Raw genomic sequence first — 15,582 nt, 5'->3', positions numbered from 1 at the left:
ACAATGTTCCTGTTTCTCTGGATTATCCACAGACCTCACTCCCAACAGATTCTTAGTGGAAAAACTGCTGACGGAGAAACTGTGGCACTGTTATTGCAAAGTGATGCTGTTGGGAGTTTAATTTATAATTCTTCACTACTGGAAAGGGGAAATCAAATCTTTTATACAGAAGGTAAGGTTATGCAAAGCCCATTCGAGACAAGCAAGAAATTCTATGTGTAAGGTAAACTGACCTTTCAACAATAACATTAATTTAAATAACAGAGGTACCACAGAAAGCTGCAGGATTACTGAATTATACTCATGCAGGTGTTGATCTTAGTGTGTCAATCTGCAGTATTTAAGACTCCCCGGAACATGTATCTACATTTTTTCATCTGGTAGCCCAAATCCGCTTTTGACAAAAATATCCAGCCCTGAGCTTGTAGTAGTTGAATAATCTTTTGTATTTTTGTGGATTAAGCTCGTGCTGTGTGGATTTTCTTGATGGTGATGCAAAAGAAGAGAATGAATCTGTGAATGAATTTACTCGAGGGTAAAGTGCAAGCAACGTGGAACGAGGCTTTGTGGTTGGGTATTAAGAGCGTGCAGTGCACCTGTTAGGAGGTCAGAGGTGTGTCTTTCAGTGTATCTGTGCACTGCACTGGCTCTGTGCATGCGTTTGTTCTGAGCAGGTGCTCAGAGGAGTGGTGGCTTTGTGACGTTGCTGTCACTTTATTAAGACAAATTGTTCAATCACATGGCGAGATCTCTCGCCCTCAGGAGTGCCAGCATTGGGGATTAGATTACCACCTCCCACAATGCATCACACTTTACATCACAATCCAATAGAAGAGTGATGCTAGAGGGGGGCTACTCTGTAGCCCTGCCTCTTTAAACAAGGGGATTAAAATTAGCTAGAGGGATGTGCACTGAATCACAACAATGAGAATCTTTGAGATAACACTGTTAGGTATCACCTAATTTAAAAACACTGCATGTAGTGTGCTCTTCAACGATACATCACTGTGAAATTAGTGGCATTTGTGAACTTAAATGCTAGTAAACAGCAAGGCAAATAAAGGCGTTACAGACAGTTGTTCTATGCTTTATGCTTTGATTTAGATTTTATCGCATCCCTGCTAATAACAGAGAAAAACTGTTCTGTCAGACGGGTAAGGTAGCGTGTAAAGCACATGATGAGAAAATAATGAATCATGACAATAAGAATAAGCTCACATGGGATATGCGGTGGAACATGACACCAGTGGTAATTATTACTGTTCACTCAAGACTGATATTATGAATGAAAAGCTAACACAAGCTGCTTTAAGTATACCGGCAATTCCATTATTTCAGTGCTATGCTAAACTACAATGCGATTCAAGTATTCCCAGACAAGCAGTTCATATCAAGCCATGTGTTGGGACTGGAACATTTTCATTTTTCTGCTTCAACAAAGCTTGGAATTACTGAACAATACAATTACAGTCATCCCATAATCCCATTTCAACCACCTATAGTACTATGAAAGACTGTTAGAGTCCAAAGCAGAGAGCTCCGTATAAATAACATAACCCAGAATAAGAGAATAGAAACTTACTGTGGTTTATCAATAATAAAGGTAAAATATCTATTGGTAATATAGATATTTTATTTCTTATTGCTCAAGTAAAGCCATGAGCTAAGGTGTCTCGATTTTCCTGTGCAGTATAGTCATAAAGATCCACCTACTTTGCTTTTAAAATGGCACCAGTTCTTTCACTTGCACATTTTTTTTTTTTTTTTTTTTTTGAGGTACTTGGCAGGAACGTTGCTCTGAGCACCTTGGAGAGTTTGCCATAGTTCTACTGTGGATTTATGCTGTCTCAATGCCTTCTTTCTCTTCATGTAATCCCAGACTGACTCCATGTGGAGATCAAAACTCTCTAGGGGCCACACTATCTTTGCAGGGCTCCTTGATCGTCTTGCCTCTGATGATAGTACTTTATGTTTCTGGCTGCATGATTGGGGTTACTGTCATATTGCAAAATCAATCTGGGACCTATCAGATGCTTCTCCGATGGTACTGTGTTATGGAAAAGAATCTAAACATCTATCATGCTTAAAATCAAATGTGCTAGATGTCTGTGCTAGATATCTGAGAGAAGCTGCACCTGTTTCATTGTTTCAGTGTCAACGGTTCAGCTCGACTCCTTACATAAGGAGAAAATCTGCAGGTAACCAATATTCCACTGAGGCAGCGTCAGTACTGGTGCAGAGCCAGTTTGGATTTGGTGGCTTTTGAGAACCAGCTCACATTTAGGCAATACAGAGTAGCAAACATTTTGCATTATTATGTAGTGGAAGTAAGGGTAATTTCAGCAGAAGGAAAATAGCAAACTGAATCAGTGGGCTGCATCTAAAAAAAATTGTTGAATTATTTGGTGGTTCAACTTATATGGGGCTGTGATTGCCATTTTGAGACCAATATTTTTATAGTGGAACTGTCTGGCCTGGCTCTATATTATGCACGAACACCTGCATTGTACTGGCGGGGGGAAATTAAAAAACTATAAAGAAAAATGAGGATTTCATTATACAAAACCTGTTTAAAACAATGCCGACGCTTCAGTTAAAAATGGAAAGCTAAACTGGAAAAAACAAAAAACATCGATCAGATAAGTAACTGTATGTTGAATTTTAGTGAAGTTAAGCATAATAGCATCAGCCAGCTTGTTACCAACATGAATCACATTCAGTGAAGCGAGTTTTCCTCCATATTTTCCCTCACATCTTCCACCTGAAGTGGCTCTACCGCCTCTAAAAACTCTCACCTTCCAAACTGACTTTCGGTTGTCTTGCCATTTCTATCCAAATGCACACCCTTTTCAAAAAGTCCAAAAAAGAGCTTATTTTAAAAAAAAATGAAGAAACACTATCTATCACAGGAGTCATCAGATACATTTTAGAAGTTCAGAACAAAGAACTAGAACTAGGCCACTGGAACTATACGGGAAAAAACAAGGTGCTCCATCTGTGAACCTGTATGCATTTTGACCAACAACACAATGGCAGCACAATCAGCTCTCAGCCACATTTGAAATCATCTACAGAGCCAGTTTTCAAAGCCAGTTAAAAGTAGATCATCCTCCAGCCTGTGAAACACCAGTCCAGATGTTCCTCACAGCAGTAACACATTGGTTTATTTCTGTGCATGAGTGATGTTGTGATTCAAGCAGACAGTGTTTTACTTGCACAGCACATACTTGCATGAGCATAAACAAACTGTTGAGTTTTGAAAAACAGTTCATTGTTGCAGAATATGCATCCAGTGAATTTTAGAGTTGGTTCAACGCAGAATACTGAGCTTTCTTTTAGCCAGTCAAGGAATCTGACGATGTGTTTATTCATTAAAGATACTAAAGAGAGAAAATGTCCATATTTAACGTACTAAAGGGGATATTAGGGCTTAGAAAATGTTCATGCTATTATGTGAATATTCTTTTTTTTTTTTTTTTTTTTTGGCCTGTCCCGTTTGGCTCTTTTGCCATCAGAATTGTTGTCTAAAGGCAAAGAAAGATGCCCAACGGATTTACTTTACCAAACTGACCATCCCAGCCTTGCCGTAATGGTCCATTTGATTCACCTTTTATTGTTTATTTTATTTTCACTTACTGAATACGGGACAGACTTGACTGGGGGAAAGAAGGGGAGAAAGAAAGAGGGAAAGAGAAACAGCTGAGAAGAGGGACGGGGGAGAAGGGCAAAAGACAAAAACCAACAGAACGGGCAGAGAAAAAAAAATGCATATATCAATCACCTGGATCACCTGCTGAGAAAGAAAAAAGAAAGCAAGCAGAAGAGAACAAGAGTAATAGAATAAACAACATCACAATGATATATGGGAATATGACAGTAAATACTAAATGTTAAACATTATTGTGCAGCACATAAGATCAACAGAACACAGTGTGCTTTGAGGTAGGAGCCAAAAAGGGTGTAGTTTGTGGGTGTGATCACCCGTGTGTACACCTGTGAGCATGGACGCGCTTGTTTTTTGTTTTTTTAAAAGGTTCCTTCATGTAATAATCTGCTAGAGGGTGTGGGGGGGCCACAGCCCCGTCCTCCAGGGCGTGAAGCAGGTGTGGAGGAGATCAAAACTCCAGACATCCAGAGGCCCCCAGAACACAAGAGACCAAGGAAGACCAACAGAGGGGCAGCCGCGCCACTGTCCCGGAAAGAGCTGAGGAGAGTCCCAGATGAGGGCTCACTCAGCAGCCGTGGAGCAGAAGCCAGGGGGAGTTGCAGTGACGCGCCCGTGAGCTCCGCCGGCAGCCAGCTGCGCCTGAGTGACCGAGCCCCAGGCCGAGAGGCCGGGGGCACCCCACCTCCGAAGTGGCCCGAGCGAGCCCCAGGCTCCAGGCCCCGATAAGCGGCCGCCAAGGAGTGAGCCGGTGTGTACCTGGACGCCCATCCCCGGACACAAAGAACCACCAACGCACCGATGTCTGAGGGGGTCCGCCACTGGCAGGGGAAGTGGTGGTAGGGGGAGATAGGCCTCCAAACCTTGGAGGGCCTGAGATGTCCCCAGAGAGGTGGCGCCTGACACCCAACCTGACATATAGACACAGACATACAGGCACACACAGATACAAACATCCATTCCCACCCTCATGCTCTCATATGCACTTACTCCACACTCAACCAACGTGGAGACAGACATAAAGAGACGCTGTACACACGATCACACTCCCCAAGCGTACTCTACAAACCGGGTCTAGGTGCCCCCGCCCCTGGAGGGGAGAACTGCACCCAGACCCAGGTGGTGTTTCCCTTTTCCCTGCGGTGGGGGGAGGCAGACCGCCCCGACTCCGCAGCAGCAGGAAGGCTCCACACTCCAGACCGCAGTCGGACGGCCAACTCCTCCTCCTAGTCCTAGCCCCCCTGCTCCAGCAGGTCGCAGAGAACGGGGGTGAGAGAAGACTCCGAACCTCCCTCCACCCGCTCATTGTAATGTTGATGCATGTGTGTTCTAAGGTGCATTTAAAACCCAGGAGGGCATGGAGCTACCTGCCAGAGAGCAGCAGGTAAGCGCATGGTCCCTCCTGCTAGCCCTCAATGTCTACGTGTATTTAAAATTGAGAGGTGGGCAACGATGCCAGGGGTGGGGTGTACACCCTGATGGTACTTTGGACTCCGTGTATCGTGCCCACCCCCAAGATCCTATATGTATGTGTAATGAGAGTGTGAGTAATGTGAATGTCTAAGTTGTGGGATAAAATTGAGGCAGAGGCAGCCAGAAGGGGACAGAGGGGGGGGGTAGCCTCCTCTGCACCCTGGTGACATACCCCTACTCCAAGGCCCTGCATGTGTGGGTGGTTGTGGTGGAGCGGGAAGAGGGAGGCAGCTGGAGATGGGGAGGGAAGGAAGGGAGGGGCAAGTGAATTATGTGAATATTCTACACAAGACTTATTTGTAGTCTATTGTTTTTTTCAAAATAGTGTGGGCTTAGGAGTGGGAAGGCGACAAAAACATGTTTGAGGCTGAATTTAGACAGAATTGAGAAAAAATGCAGCGCTGTCAGTGAGAGAAAGGCTTTGAAATTTTGTAATTTATTAAAATTCAGAAAATGAACTCAGCTACATGCTTTTGTTTCTGCTAATCAAAGCCCTGGTGATGCAACATAGATGGAAAATTACCGCTTGTCAGTTTGCTAATTCAAGTGAACAGTGGGGCTTCGTGTTTTACGAATCACCTAAACATACTGGATTTAAGAAAGTAACACTTCTAGCCCAGTTGCTGAAAAACTTATTGAGGTGCAGGCCCACTTTCTGGGGCCTACGGGAGATCCTTCTTGGACTCGGATTGAGCAGCAGTGGGGAGGTGGGAGGTGTTGGACGGAGAACGTAGATATTGAAGCCAAGCTCCGTTCAAGACATGCACACATATGCACACATGCGCACACTCTGACATTCAAACAAACACACGCATGCATGCACAAACACAAGCACACAGCAGGCCAAAGCAGACAGGCTGTGATTGTACCACCACATCGACCCACCGCCTTCTGTTAGCTCTTTTCATGCTTGCCTTTATTTCATGTCACACTGGAGTGTATGATGAAAATACAGAATAAGAAGGTGAAATCAGGCTGAAACCTTTGAATTTCTTAATCATGCCTCCAATTTGCAATCAGAAACATTTCACTTTGTTTCATCTCGGTTGCTTTTGATTATCTTTATTTTTCATTTACTTTGCAAAAACCTTCCAGCCCAACTAACTCCGAATGCAATGGCTTGAATCCCTCACATGGGTAAAATAGGTCACATGTAGCTGACAGCTGCTTTAGATATTAAAAGACAGCTCTGTAATCTTACACACCATGCATACCTCTAGATTTTTTATTAAATCAAGCCAGTGGACAGATGTCTTCTGTCTGCAGAAAGGAAGTGCAATGACTGGACCGGAGGTGGCAAAAGTACAGAATTTCTTTAGTTAAGTAAGAGTATAGATACTTGTGTTAAAACATACTCCAATAAAAGCTGAATCACTAAACACTGAACTTCACAGGTTCTTAAATGTACTTAATGTAAGAAAGTAAAAAAGAAGCTCCTTGAAAGACGATTCAAACATCTATTTTTATGCAAAGGTAACTGCACCTTGTGCTATATTGATATGATAATAAAATAATATTAGTATATAAGAATACAAATGAGATTTAAATTCAGCAACTTAATCTAAGCATCATTATCTTAAATGCAAATGAATCTACTGTACTTTATGTACCCTAACACTGACCACAAGCACCACAACCACTGTTCAACAGTCCAGCAGAGTGCTTTACCACAGGACTGCAAGCTAACCTGTTTTTTCCTGTCAAAAATCTATTTTGATGCAACATTTTTTTTTAAATGTTGAAGTTTGTATACTTATTGTGTTTTGTAGAATGTTCAACAATATGAAAATGCATTATCTTGAACACGTCCTATAATGGAAAGTGTCACTGAGCAGTCCTTACCTTTAAATATAACCTGTCCTGTCTTTCTTACATCTCTCTCCACCTCTGACTGAAGCTAACGTCATTCTTAGTAGCTGAACCTTTGGCTAGCAAACCCTTGTGCCACAAAATGCACATGCAAACAGTTTGGTGTTTGTTGAGAATCTAGCTAGTGTAGGAATGTTTAGCTTATTTTAGAGTTTAGAAATGTGTTAACATAGAATGTAGAATTATTGTAGAGACACTGACACTGCCCTTAATGTAATAAAGGCCTGACTGTGTCGTGAACTTAGGAGTAGATTGTAGGAGACCCTCCCCCACTTGAACTATGAAAGTAAGACAAAGAGGAGTTAATGTTGAATGGAAATTCCCCAGAGGATACCTGGGTGGGGGTCTCAACATTTGTTTTTGTTTTGTTTTTTAAAAACATTTGTAACTGGAGAACTGTGGTCTGGAAGGGAGATGGGTTTTATGACCTCTAGGGAGTCACCTACACCCACAGTGTTTTAACTGTCACGCACACACATCCACACGCATACTCACTCATGTGCACACACACTCATGTGCACACACATACACACAGGTATGCATACACAGTCACTCACAAGCACTCACATAGACACGCGGGAATGCGCACATGTAGGCATTCATGTGCTCGTGCACATAGACACAGACAGAGTTTGCAGCACACCGTGGGGGGTTTTATGATAGGGTCGCCCCTACAAAACTGTGTTTCATGGACAAAGGAGTGTAGATTTTGCAGAGGGGCACCGGCCTGGCAAGTCTTCCCTTCTAGAAGATGCATGAGGATAAATGAAGAAGAGTAAAGATAAATGAAGATGAGTGAAGATGAGTAAAGATGAATAAAGTTTTGTGAAAATGACTACTGAGTCCGGTGTCATCTCTGGATGCTCGAGGAATAAAAAGAACCGGGCTAAAACTGATTACGTAACACTAGCTACACAAGAGCATCTCAGCAATATGCAATATACTGTCTGTTACCATTTCATGAATTTAAAAATGATACCATTGAAGCTAAAGTAATGAGCTCGAGTAGAAAGTACAAAAAATGTTTCTCAAATGTAGGCAGTAAAAGTAAAACATCCGAAGAAAAAAAAAATCTAGCTAAGTACAGTAACAAAGTACTTGGCTACTTCTGGAGAGGACTGGACCTTCGCTGACTCTCATCACCTTTTTCTTCCTTCTAAAACACAGTATGATTTATTCATTGTGTGGCCTACCGTTAGGCGCAGGTAGCTGCTGATTTCTGGGGTTATTCTTTTATAATGACTTTCTGGGGGAAGTTCACAAAGAGTTAAAGCTGGTGCTTCTGCTCAGCAAAGTAATGAGACATTTCCAGCCATCTCAGCTACCAAATTGACAGCATCACTGACTGGTGGTCCACTGGGAGTTCTTGTTAGGATGTTGAGCTATAATTGCAAGATATGCTGGCCGGGGGAGGGGGCACATAAAGAGCAAGGGCAGAAGGCATACATATTAGCATCATGAGGCTCAATTGCCAATACCTGTAGTATCTCCTGTGAATGGCTGACCATTTGACTATTCATATGTTGCCATGTCATGTGCATTTATTTCTTTTACTCATTTGGAAAAGACAACACAGCTTGCCCTTGATACCAGTGAATAACATGTTCCCTTTATCTCTCTTTGTTGATGCTGATATTAAATTGTGGAACAGCCATGGGACAAATGATTGATTACTATAAAACCTGTCAAGGCTCCTTCACTCCCCCAGCTGAGTGAAGACTCCCAGAGCCAAGAATAGATCTAAAGACTGACAGCTGCCTTTCCCATAGGACACCAGCCTCTTGCTTGTGCTAATTTGTGCCCATGCCTACGCATGTGGAGGTGTGAGCATATAATACCAGAGAGGTTTGGGCACACTTGTCAGAATCAGTCTGTCCTGATTGAGTGAAAAGAATAGGTTTCTGGTATACCTATTCAGTGTTATGTTTACTATGCAGCATGTGTTTGAGAACGCTAACGGTATAGATGTCCTTGTTCTGATACTCATTTTTACCTATAGGAAATCAGTATGAGATGTGGTCCCGCTATCTTACGGAATGGATTTTCTGTGTGGGATCCCGTAGATAAAGAAATGGCACACAAACAGCTCAATGTCAAGTATGCAACTATAAGAACAAAACCTTTGAATAATTCATAAGAACTGCTGCATGCATTTAGTGTGCCAAGGAACCGGAGTGATACCCACATCATGGCATCTCTGCAAGATAAAAGGAGCACAGAGTATAGCGTATAGACGGTATTGTCTGCCTTTCACAGAAGAGGTGAATAACTGTCAAACTGTGGATGCACATGAAGGCCTTCTCAAAGATGGGATGAATTTGATGCAGCAGCACCTGAACAATTTTGCCAGATGAAGGTGGATCCAGCAATCCTACTGGGAGCATTAGTGATCAGCAGGAAGCCCTCTCTCAGTCAACTCGATTTACCTCATTTAAAGAAAATCAAGCTGTGCCCTTGCTCACTACATCACAAGTGGATGTAGTGGTTAACCTTTCCAGAGAGGCTATTTCTGTTTTTGAATCTAAGACTGAAACAGCTTAACAGCAGGCAGCAGGCCAGAGCTCCATTTCACATGACACCAGCATGACAAGTGGCATTATACCTAATCAAATCAAGAGGCAGAAATGAACAGGAAGATGCCACCTGGGCTCTGCTGAAATATCCAGAGTGATGACTGGAAGTGATGAAGCTGTGATCACAAGCTTTTCCATCCGGAGAACAGCGCCTGGATACCAACTATCCGCTCCTCTGACCCCCCTCCCTCACATCCTTCCCACTTGTAGAGGCTAGATGGGGGAGATTATAGAGCCTCTGAGAGGCGGTTGCTAGGATATTGATGGCAGCCACAGGATAGTCATGGTTCTGGTTATTTCTCACCTCTTTGTATAAAGGTCTCCCCATTCAATTTTCTGGAAAACATTAATGATTTCTCTTATTTTCCTGCCAGCAGCTTAAAATTGTTAAACTGACGCTCACCATGTTGTGATGCATTATAAAATGTGTGTTTATAAGTCACAATGAGTTTGCAAATATACTGCACACCTGAGCACACCTCAGCAAATAGCCAAGAAAGTTATCTTTGAAAGTATAATGCCATGCCAGTTGGGTAGCTGGCTATGAACTGTCTTTTGTTGGCTATTATTGTAGAAAGTACCATCATCTTATTTATTGTTGCCTTACGAAATACCTCATTAGCCAATCACATGGCAGAAACCCACTGCATTTAGGCATGTAGACACAGTTTAAACTGTGCACTCAAAATGAGTAAGAAAGTGATTTAGGTGACTTTGAATGTGTCATCGCTGTTGGTGTATTTAAGCAACTGACGATCTACTGAAATGTTTTCACACAGTTAAATGGTAAATGACCTGTATTTGTATAGCGCTTAACACTACATTCAGTCATTCACCCATTCACACACACACTGGTGATGGCAAGCTACATTGTAGCCACAGCTGCCCTGGGGCGTACTGACAGAGGCGAGGCTGCCGGACACTGGTGCCACCAGGCCCTCTGACCACCACCAGTAGGCAAACTGCAGTTATTGATAGGGTTAACAGAAAATGGTCCAACAAAGAGAGAATATCCAGTGAGCACTGACATTAGAGGGCAAAGAAGAATGACAAGATTCCATAGTAACACAAACGGCCACTTTTTACAAGTAAGGTGTAAGAAAGACACACAACACATCAAACTCTGAAGCAGATAGGCTACAGCAGTAGAAGACACTATCGGGTGCTGCTCCTGTCAGCTAAGTACAGGAAAGCAAAGCTACAATTCACCAAAATTGGAGATTAGAAGGTTTGAAAGTTATCTGGTCTAATGCATCATTATTCATGCAGCTGAGTAACTGCATAAATAACTGCATGTCAGTATTTGTTGTTAACTACTTTTGGCTTCTTAAACCCCCACAGCCCGACTGAGTATTGTTAGTGACCATGTTCATACTTTATGCCAGCAGGACAATACAGCATGTCACAAAGCTGGTCACAAACCATTTTCTTAAACATTACAGTGACATCTCTGTACTCAAAGTTCTCCAGATCTGAATTCAAAACACCTTTGTGGATGTGGAGAGTAACATCATAGATGTGTATTAACTGTGTGATGCTATTTTTTCAATGTGGAACAAAATCTCTGAGGAATGTTTCCAGCATCTTGTTAAATCTAACCAACAAAAAAAATTAAGGTGTACTTAATAAATTGGTTGGTGATTTTATTGGTATAAATTTCTAACACTTATGACAGTTTTGAATTGGATTTCATCTCTAAAGCCAAATAAAGATCTCTACATGAGTCTGTGAAGGTTCTCAGTCATCCAGGTCATCGTAGTCAAAGGAGCTTGCAAAGAAAAGCGTCTGGACTTCTTTAAGTTGCTTGAAGACGTTTCACCTCTCATCCAAGAAGCTTCTTCAGTTCTAAGGTCAAATGGTGGGGGGTTACTCCCACTAGGTTATATCTGGGACTCTCCACCATTTGACCTTAGAACTGAAGAAGAACTGAAGAAGCTTCTCGGATGAGAGGTGAAACGTCTTCAAGCAACTTAAAGAAGTCCAGACGCTTTTCTTTGCAAGCTCCTTTGATCTCTACATGACTCAAATCCTCTGGTGTTCATTTGCAGTTTTCTCCTGATGGTCACATTTTTGTTTGGTCTAAAGAAACTGTCTTTTTTAAACATTCACTGACATCAGCTTTCCTGCTACCACACAAAAATGACATGAAATCTATTGTAGCTGCCAGATACCTGATGTCATCTTGCTCCAGCTTGGTTTTGCTATCCTGTGTTGAAATCGATGTCTTTTGTTGATATTAGTGAAGAGTGGGCTCAACTTTTATTCTAGCAACACAAACAGGCAATGGGACACAACACTCCAGCGTAACCATCACATCCTTTGGATTTTCACAGAAGATCACATAAAAATCAGTAAACAGGCTTTCAGACAACTTAGAGATTCCACAAAAGTCACATTTTTCACATTGTGTTCACAGAAAAGTTAAATATAAGAAGAGATGCATGAGCATTTAAAACCATAATTAACTCAACATTGTTTTTTAATGTTTTAAAAAAATCGATGGCCATAATTAACCTTTTAAAAACATCAGGCTGTGGCTTGTGGAAAACTGGGAATTATCATATTACTTTAAAGAGCAGATCTTCTAAAAAGCTCCCCGAAGACATAATTTACTGGAGGTAACGGATTGACCAGGGGGCAAATCAATAACAGCAAGAGACTGTTTGTACACTTGAGCAGAAGCATACATTTCTGTCCAACAACATAAGGTGCCAATGCGGTGTTACTCAGTAGCGGGATTTAGTGTGCTTTCAGAGTTACTCAGCTGCATGAATAATGGGGAAGCTGCCATCACTTCCATATGGCAGCTCCAGCCATGTGCTTGGACACATATGCTTACTGTAAGCCATGGTGAAATGGATTGGCTGCAAACATGCTCTAATCATTAATGTTTACTGTCAGTGTGAAAGAAAATAACAAACACTGCCAATGTAAAAAAGGTCAATGCAGCAATAAAGGGGAGCTCAGGAAATGAGTAGACACTTTGCAAAAAAAGGCAACGTAATTTAAGACTAAAACCCATCCTCGAGTATTATGTTGTTGCATCATGAATCTGTGTGTTTAATTTCTGCAGTTATGAACCTTTAAGTTTTCCATTTACGCAACTTTAAATCTGTTGATACTGAGAGACACATCCCCACTGTGGATAAATGGTGCAATATTTATGATTTTGCTGTCGCCTAAGCTGACAAACTGTAATATACTCTACTGTACTGTATATACTCAGGTTGCAGCGTGACATGTACTGTGGCAAGTACTGAGATTTCTGCCTTTCAAAACTCACTTTCCAGCAAGAACTTTTCATGAAATATTGGGACTTTTGAGTCACTTTTAAACATTTTTCCTGCTCAAACTGTCAACAATTCCGTGCTGGAGGACGGCGCCATGAACGCGCTTCCAGCACTGAGAGACGTTTCATTCTCAAACACGCACATCAACAGAGAAATATGTATTTTAGCCTTTCAATGATAATATTTTGACATATTCTGTTTCTCTGCGCTATGATGACCCATTTATATATACTGTTTCTTTAAATTGCATGCTATTAATAAGGTCAGAAGAGCTTTACATTTTACCAGTGTTAATACTGAAAAACAGGTCATGCAGATGAGAACGTGTTTTTTTTTATCTCTGAGGACTTGTCACACCGTCATCTGCTCCCTTTGAAGTGTCTTAGAATCCATTAGAATGCAATAGAAAAGGACAATGTGCTTTTTGTTGAGAGTGAGTTAGCTGTTTTATTAAAAATAGTACATGTTAAATTAATGCCACGAAGCATTAAAAAAAAAGCAAATGCATGGTTTATTTCCATATTTAACAAATGCCTGAAAGTATGGTTTATAAAAGCATGGCGGGCATAGAAGTTATGGTAAATAACTGAAAAACAAAACAAAACTAACTAAAACAGCTTAAACTAGTTCAGCTGCATAGATAGTTAAGCAACTAATTAAAAAAGGTTGAAGTTGCAGGTTAATGAAAAGTCAAAGGCAACAGCCTCTGTCTGATTTACATGCCCATCAACCCCCATCAACGGAAGTGACCTCCAAATCTTAATTTTCTGTATCACTGCACAAAGGGGACATTGCTTCCTGTATTGGCACTGAACATTGGCGTAGAATAGTTGAAAACGGATGTAACCCCTCAGGATACTGAGCAAAAAAAGATAAGATACACACTGTACAGAAATTCTACGAGAGGAAGGTCTGTTCTGAAAAACAAACCTCATGCAAAAATTCAACAAGTATATCTTAAACATAAGCTGATGCTAGGGATGAGCAAAATCTGACCCATCACCATTAGTCCAACAATCAGTGATTCATTACAGACATACAGGGAGTGCAGAATTATTAGGCAAATGAGTATTTTGTCCACATCATCCTCTTCATGCATGTTGTCTTACTCCAAGCTGTATAGGCTCAAAAGCCTACTACCAATTAAGCATATTAGGTGATGTGCATCTCTGTAATGAGAAGGGGTGTGGTCTAATGACATCAACACCATATATCAGGTGTGCACAATTATTAGGCAACGTCCTTTCCTTTGGCAAAATGGGTAAAAAGAAGGACTTGACAGGCTCAGAAAAGTCAAAAATAGTGAGATATCTTGCAGAGGGATGCAGCAGTCTCAAAATTGCAAAGCTTCTGAAGCGTGATCATCGAACAATCAAGCGTTTCATTCAAAATAGTCAACAGGGTCGCAAGAAGCGTGTGGAAAAACCAAGGCGCAAAATAACTGCCCATGAACTGAGAAAAGTCAAGCGTGCAGCCGCCAAGATGCCACTTGCCACCAGTTTGGCCATATTTCAGAGCTGCAACATCACTGGAGTGCCCAAAAGCACAAGGTGTGCAATACTCAGAGACATGGCCAAGGTAAGAAAGGCTGAAAGACGACCACCACTGAACAAGACACACAAGCTGAAACGTCAAGACTGGGCCAAGAAACATCTCAAGACTGATTTTTCTAAGGTTTTATGGACTGATGAAATGAGAGTGAATCTTGATGGGCCAGATGGATGGGCCCATGGCTGGATTGGTAAAGGGCAGAGAGCTCCAGTCCGACTCAGACGCCAGCAAGGTGGAGGTGGAGTACTGGTTTGGGCTGGTATCATCAAAGATGAGCTTATGGGGCCTTTTCGGGTTGAGGATGGAGTCAAGCTCAACTCCCAGTCCTACTGCCAGTTTCTGGAAGACACCTTCTTCAAGCAGTGGCACAGGAAGAAGTCTGCATCCTTCAAGAAAACATGATTTCCATGCAGGACAATGCTCCATCACACACGTCCAAGTACTCCACAGCGTGGCTGGCAAGAAAGGGTATAAAAGAAGAAAAACTAATGACATGGCCACCTTGTTCACCTGATCTGAACCCCATTGAGAACCTGTGGTCCATCATCAAATGTGAGATTTACAAGGAGGGAAAACAGTACACCTCTCTGAACAGTGTCTGGGAGGCTGTGGTTGCTGCTGCACGCAATGTTGATGGTGAACAGATCAAAACACTGACAGAATCCATGGATGGCAGGCTTTTGAGTGTCCTTGCAAAGAAAGGTGGCTATATTGGTCGCTGATTTGTTTTTGTTTTGTTTTTGAATGTCAGAAATGTATATTTGTGAATGTGGAGATGTTATATTGGTTTCACTGGTAAAAATAAATAACTGAAATGGGTATATATTTGTTTTTTGTTAAGTTGCCTAATAATTATGCACAGTAATAGTCACCTGCACACACAGATATCCCCCTAAAATAGCTAAAACTAAAAACAAACTAAAAACTACTTCCAAAAACATTCAGCTTTGATGTTAATGAGTTTTTTGGGTTCATTGAGAACATGGTTGTTGTTCAATAATAAAATTATTCCTCAAAAATACAACTTGCCTAATAATTCTGCACTCCCTGTATTCACAGTGGGGGGGGAGAGCAAAGGCATTGCCATCAGCCTATGCAATCAATAAAAGAGCTCACTGAGGAAAAAGGACTCTACTTGGAATAATTCTGCTTTTAAACTAGA

At 41.6% G+C, this 15,582-nt stretch overlaps 1 protein-coding gene across 1 annotated transcript in view; it reads right to left on the bottom strand.

The window, feature by feature from the left end:
• thsd7ab (thrombospondin, type I, domain containing 7Ab) overlaps positions 1–15,582 on the bottom strand; it is a gene marked incomplete at its 5' end in the record, with an annotated part of 205,505 nt that overhangs the window by 151,057 nt on the left and 38,866 nt on the right. The gene's annotated exons all lie outside the window — the stretch shown is intronic.

The sequence above is a fragment of the Rhamphochromis sp. 'chilingali' genome (assembly GCF_963969265.1).
Source record: "Rhamphochromis sp. 'chilingali' genome assembly, chromosome: 11".
NCBI classification, from domain to species: Eukaryota; Metazoa; Chordata; class Actinopteri; order Cichliformes; family Cichlidae; genus Rhamphochromis; species Rhamphochromis sp. 'chilingali'.
This window is presented reverse-complemented; position numbering and strand designations above follow the sequence as displayed.